Below are 6,716 nucleotides of genomic sequence, written 5' to 3'. Positions count from 1 at the left end.
ATATCAATGTACCATTTAAATGATATGTTCAGGTTTTCCCTTCTCTCCCTCCCATTTATTTACCATCCCTCGATAATGTCTTACTTTAAGATAAATGCATAATCCTTAAAAGTAAAGCATGATCAATGAAGGAAATATGTGCTTTATTTATCAGTTGAGAGGTTGACAACTATATTGTGTTCTCAGGTACACACATTGGTGATTTGAGGTTTTATTATATGAATCTACTTTTAACTGTCCCTAAACGAAGTAATAATCTTTACTTCAAAACTAGTCAACTTGAAACGAGCTGGTCCTGCACTTTTGACATTGACACGCTCCCCTAATTCCAGCAAAGTCCCCACTCTGATCCCAGCTGTAGCCGGGAAGATATCATGTAAATTTATTGGTGACATTGAGATGGTTCTTTGCTATTCAAATGAGGCCTGGCTCGTCAGACGCTAAACGGTATTGCGTATTGGCTGGTAGCGGTAACCTCCTCGCAAACAGCTGTGACCCCATGCAGGAAGTCAGACATCCCACTTCCTGTGGCAAGCTGTGCCGCTGGCTCTCTTGGCCGAGGATGGCTTTCTAATTGGTGTCCTCTCACCCCTTTACTCTGAGATGCTCCTGCCTGACAGGTCCTGGCAGCAGGAGGAGATGTCCTTGGGGAGAAAAAAGGAGGAAGATCTGAGAAAAAACTGAGTACAACATTTGAGAAAATGTCCCTCAAAGTATTTTTAGAAAGTAAACTGAGGGGGAGTTATGTTAGATAAAAAACGAACAATGAAGAAAAATTATCCCTGTGAGCCTGGAATGAGCTACTTGGGATGCTTTGAGCAAACAGAACTTGTTTAATGTATAAGCTGAGTCAGTGCTAATTTATAGGTCCCATGGCATGCTTTTCTGGTTATTACCCGTCCCCTTGTGTGTTATGAAGGTTTGTATGCATGTAAACGGTCTGCAGAGTCAAAAACCCTCAAAGTACACCCGAGTAACACAGAAAATACCTGTCTATGCTGCCCCAGAACGCCTTGTTGGAGATTTCTCTTTTTCCATTTGTTTCTTCCGGGAACCGCATGACGTCATGCGGTTCCCGGAACCAACATGGACCAATCCGCGGAGCTCCTCACACACCGGGATCCCTTGGTGTCACTATCAAACGCAGTGGGGGGACCTTTAGCATACATTTTCAACTAACAGTCCCATTGGCTTGCATAGAGTCCCCTGGTTGGTAATAGACGAGTTGGGATGGCGGAGAAATGCTCTCCGCAGACCCATTCTCACAGCGTTTATAAAACTTTTTCTTACCCAATATCAAACCACATTTATTGTTTTAACTTCGGCTGTGAGTGTTTGTGTGTGCTCAGGATGAGTTTTGCGCTGTCTCGCTGTATCGCAGACCCGGAAACCACACCAGTAAGCCAGCTCACAGAGCAGCGAGCCTCACAATGTCCCGACCAATCAGAGCACACCGGGCTCACAGGGAGGGGGGCAGGAGCTCCAACAAGCCGTTTAGGACAGAGAGTGAATACACATACTATACAGAGATGCTGTACGAGAAACCAATGTGAGTTTGGAAAATTGCACAGTATAAATGTATTTTAGTGTACCTCAACCTCAACAATGGAATTATGATGAGTGATGACATTAAGTCCATCAAATATTATCTTTGGAATGAGAGGCTGAATAGGTTGGTATGAAATGTGAATTGTGCATTTATAAAACTCACCCAAGGTTTAAGCAAGCTGCAAATGTAAAATAATGTGCTCTGAGGAAGGCTAAGATCTTCTTACTCTCTTCTTTCATGAAAGTGCAGTATTCAGTAGGCAAGTGTATTTATTTTTTATAGTAATAGTTTATAGTAAGTAGTAGTTTAACATTGTTTTACCATTTAAAAGTAAACACCAAAAAAGAATGAAAACTACACTACATTCAAATATCCTTTCCTTTGCAATTGGGTGTTTTAAAATGCATTTAGGCATATGCATCATCAGATAAATAAATCATACCTACTTAAATACACAAGATTCACTTTTCCCTCATGATTCACACACTCAGTTTTTCGACTTCAGGTTCAGTCCCGGACCGTGCACCCTCCAGCAGTTATTTGATGATTTCGTTATAATGGGTGTCTGGTGGAGTAAGGAGAACCATCTGCTGCTAAATGTCAGTAAGATCAAGGGGCTGGTGGTGGATTTCCAGGCAGACCGAGGGGCTACTGACACCTGTCATCATGAGGGGTGGAGAGGTGGAGATGGTGTAGACCTACAGTACAAGTACCTGTGTGTGTACATCAACACATCTAGCCAGTCTTACCAAGGCAGACTCTTTGCAAGAGAGGGCAGCGCAGACTCCTCTTCACGTTTAATCCACCAGCTGAGCCCAGGGCATATTTCTTATCTTTTTTGTATGTTAACATACTTATTTTGCTCTATATTTCATATTCTTCACAAAGGTATACTGTATATTTGTCCCCATAGCAATCCATCAGATGTCCATGTCATCTGTCCATCTCCTATTGACAGAACACATTGTTTTCAATTAAAATGTCTGCAACCTATACACAATCTAACTGTACAGGTATAGATGATGCGGTCAGAGTTAATAGAATAAAGGAATTCAGTCTGCCGAACATGCAGCCTGCCTGATAGGCTTGGATTTGTATATTGAGTACACTAGCTGTGCTTTCAGACTTTATCTGATGATGCACAGAGGAAAGGAGCACTATCAATATTGTTAAAGCCAAAGCCTGTGGGCATCAAACATCGAAATGTCAGGGTTGGGCTAAATTCAAAGGATACATTATTCATATGGCCCCAGTAAAGGCTGTGTGCACGAGGTCACCAGAAGGCCTCACAATCACAGGAGAACTTGACAGGGAGCAGCACACAACTAGTCTTCCTACCCCTGTTAGGAAGAAGGGGATGGGCGGGGGGGGGGGTCATCGATGAAGCAGCTGTTCAAGCAAGCAGGGGAAGTGACCTGCTCAGTAAACCATAAACAACTGTGAAGAATATGCAAAAAAGGCTTTTGCACTTTACACTGAGTTGGATTTGGCAAGATAACATGCTCACCTTGGGGGGGGTGAACAATTTAGATGAGAGAGACACACCAAGTAAAAACACTGATGTCAGCGCAGACTACGAAAGCGCTTGATCTCGCTGATATACCAAACATCATGACAAGACTCTTTGCCACCACCATTAGATCAGATGACAAGAATTTCAGGTCAAATGAAACACAACGTTGTTGATTGGGTTGCACTGTAGGTGTGAAAGAAAACATCACATTTTGTTCTTTTCTTTCAGCTTGATTTAGATATCAAGAAAGCGTAGAGGATTACAGGCACATCAGGACAACATATTTAGACAGTTAACAAACATTTGATCTTACAGTTCGTCTACTGAGGAGTAATTCCAGGTAGATATGAAAGCTTATGAAAGATTATTTAGGTTCATCCTGAGGGGGAAGATGCTGAGTTCCAGCTGTTATTCTTATTTTCTGGGACAGTTGAGTCTGTATTAGAGAACATTTAGAATCCCCACAGAGCCAGAGAGAGGACACAAGTGTTTATCTGCTGCTCCTAATCTGTGTGCAATTGTATCTATATAGCCCAATATCATATTTGCCTCAGGGAGCTTTATAATCTGTGAAGCATTCGACACCTGTTCTTTTCGACCCTTGCTTTGGATAAGGAAAACTCCCAAAACCAACCCCTCTAACAGATCAAGGCTGTCATTTATATGATTTCATAAATTAGCTTAGGTTGTTTGCCCATGTTAAAAAACTGCTTTAAATGTCACCAACAGAAATGATGTTATTTAGCCGTGTGTTTCCATTAAATGCAGCAAATAACATATTTGTCTTGCTGTATGTGCGTGCACTGTGCATATACATGAACATTGTCTCTTTGTGCAAACCTGTAGGCCACACCAATCAAATGGTGTTGCTCGAAGGCGAAACGTTTAATTGAGCCAGTGAATCCTTAAAAGCCAAAAGCAACCTCTTATCGTCGTGCAGGACCTTTTTCTTTCAAACATACAGATTGCTATATTTCTATTGTACATCTCTGTGTTAGTGACAAGGAAACCAATGCTGACCTTCAATTGGACTCTCGAATGACAATCCCAGAGAGGAATAAGAAAGTGAGGAGAAAAAAAGAAAAAGGGAAAATCAATAGCTAATTTTCTGCTTTTTTGTATAGGGATTCTGATGTTTGCTGAGATAAAGGTCGACAAGCCTAAAGGAGATCCCTTGCACCATCTCAACTTTAACACCCATGAAATTGCTATTGTGTCCATGGCATTTTCAAAGTGTGGAATCAGTGAAGTCCCTATAGACCCTTTGACATGTCTTATGGAAATAGATCTGTGCATATTTGAGCGCATTGTGTTAATTCCACAGGGAAAAAATGCATAATCTTCCTTAACTTTACTTAAATTAATATGTTAGACCAATAAGTAGTTATCCAGAGGCTAGTCGAGGCATCAAAAATGTGAAGTGTATAATGTTTATGAGAAAAAGGATCAAAAATAACTTTAAACTATGGCAGTAGATAAGAAGATAATGTGCTAACAAGATACAACAGTATAACGGTTACGCAAATGGATCCCACCGAAAACAATAAATTACCGTTGGATTCAGAGAAAAGCACTTGGACAGCTGGTAAGGTGTGTCTAACCATTATATCAAACATTAGATACAAGATACTTGAAGCGAATCATCAAAACCATGAAAGCAGCTTGGATGGGAGGACCAACCAGATGTTTTCTGATATTATAAATTACAATTGATGATAGGACGTCTGTGAAGCACAGCTATCGACGAAAGTAGAGCAATTTGCTACTTGAATGAAAAGGCAGTTAACAATTATAAATACACACAAATCTAAACTGTGGTCAGGGAAGAACAACTAAAGATACTATACAAGTTGGTATTTATAAAACTGAACTGAATAATGAAAATTACAAATACTGATTTTTTTTTAAATTAATATATATTTAATTTAATTTGACCAATTACACCATCCATCCATCCATCCATCTTCTCTCGCTTATCCGTGGTCGGGTCGCGGGGGTAGCAGTTCCAGCAGAGAGCCCCAAACTTTCTTTTCCCTGGCGACATCAACCAGCTCTGACTGGGGGATCCCAAGGCGCTCCCAGGCCAGCGAAGAGATATAATCCCTCCACCTGGTCCTAGGTCTACCCCTTGGTCTCTTCCCAGCTGGACGTGCCTGGAACACCTCCCTAGGGAGGCGCCCAGGTGGCATCCTAACTAGGTGCCCGAACCACCTCAACTGGCTTCTTTCGACGCGAAGGAGGAGCGGCTCAACTCCGAGTCCCTCCCTGATGACCGAACTTCTCACCTTATCTCTAAGGGAGACACCAGCCACCCGGCGGAGGAAACCCATCTCGGCCGCTTGCATCCGCGATCTCGTTCTTTCGGTCATGACCCATCCTTCATGACCATAGGTGAGGGTAGGAACGAAAATGGCCCGGTAGACAGAGAGCTTTGCCTTCTGGCTCAGCTCCCTTTTCGTCACAACGGTGCGGTAAAGCGACTGCAATACCGCTCCCGCTGCTCCGATTCTCCGGCCCATCTCACGCTCCATTGTTCCCTCACTCGAGAACAAGACCCCGAGATACTTGAACTCCTTCACTTGGGGTAAGGACTCATTCCCTACTTGGAGTGGACAGTCCATCGGTTTCCTGCTGAGAACCATGGCCTCAGATTTGGAGGTGCTGATCCTCATCCCAGCCGCTTCACACTCGGTTGCGAACCGATCCAGTGAGTGCTGAAGGTCGCAGACCGATGAAGCCATCAGAACCACATCATCTGCAAAAAGCAGTGGTGCAATCCTTAGTCCACCGAACTGCAGAACCCCCCCCCCACGACTACGCCTCGAAATCCGATCCATGTATATTACAAACAGGATTGGTGACAAAGCGCAGCCCTGGCGGAGGCCAACCCTCACCGGAAATGGGTCCGACTTACTGCCGAGGACCCGGACACAGCTCTCGCTTTGGGAGTACAGAGATTGGATGGCCCTTAGTAGAGACCCCCTCACCCCATACTCCCGCAGCACCTCCCACAGTAACTCCCTGGGAACCCGGTCATACGCCTTCTCCAAGTCTACAAAACACATGTAGACCGGATAAGCGTACTCCCAGGCCCCCTCCAGGATCCTTGCGAGAGTAAAAAGCTGATCCGTCGTTCCACGACCAGGACGGAATCCGCATTGTTCCTCCTCAATCTGAGGTTCGACAATCGGCCTGACCCTCCTTTCAAGTACCTTGGAGTAAACTTTCCCGGGGAGGCTGAGTAGTGTGATGCCTCTGTAATTGGCACACACCCTCTGATCCCCCTTTTTGAAAAGGGGGACCACCACCCCGGTCTGCCACTCCTTCGGTACTGTTTCCGACTTCCACGCAACGTTGATGAGACGTGTCAACCATGACAGTCCCTCAATACCCAGAGCCTTCAGCATTTCCGGGCGGATCTCATCCACCCCCGGGGCTTTGCCACTGTGGAGTTGTTTGACGACCTCAGTGACCTCCCCCCGGGAGATTGGTGTTGATCCCCCGTCATACTCCAGCTCTGCCTCTAACATAGAGGGCGGAGTTGTCGGGTTCAGGAGTTCCTCAAAGTGTTCCTTCCAACGTCCCAACACTCCATCAGTTGAGGTCAACAACGTCCCATCCTTACTGTACACAGCTTGGATGGTTCCCTGCTTC

This window comes from Pseudochaenichthys georgianus, chromosome 10 (assembly GCF_902827115.2).
Source record: "Pseudochaenichthys georgianus chromosome 10, fPseGeo1.2, whole genome shotgun sequence".
Taxonomy (NCBI): domain Eukaryota; kingdom Metazoa; phylum Chordata; class Actinopteri; order Perciformes; family Channichthyidae; genus Pseudochaenichthys; species Pseudochaenichthys georgianus.
Note: the sequence above shows the minus strand (reverse complement) of the source record.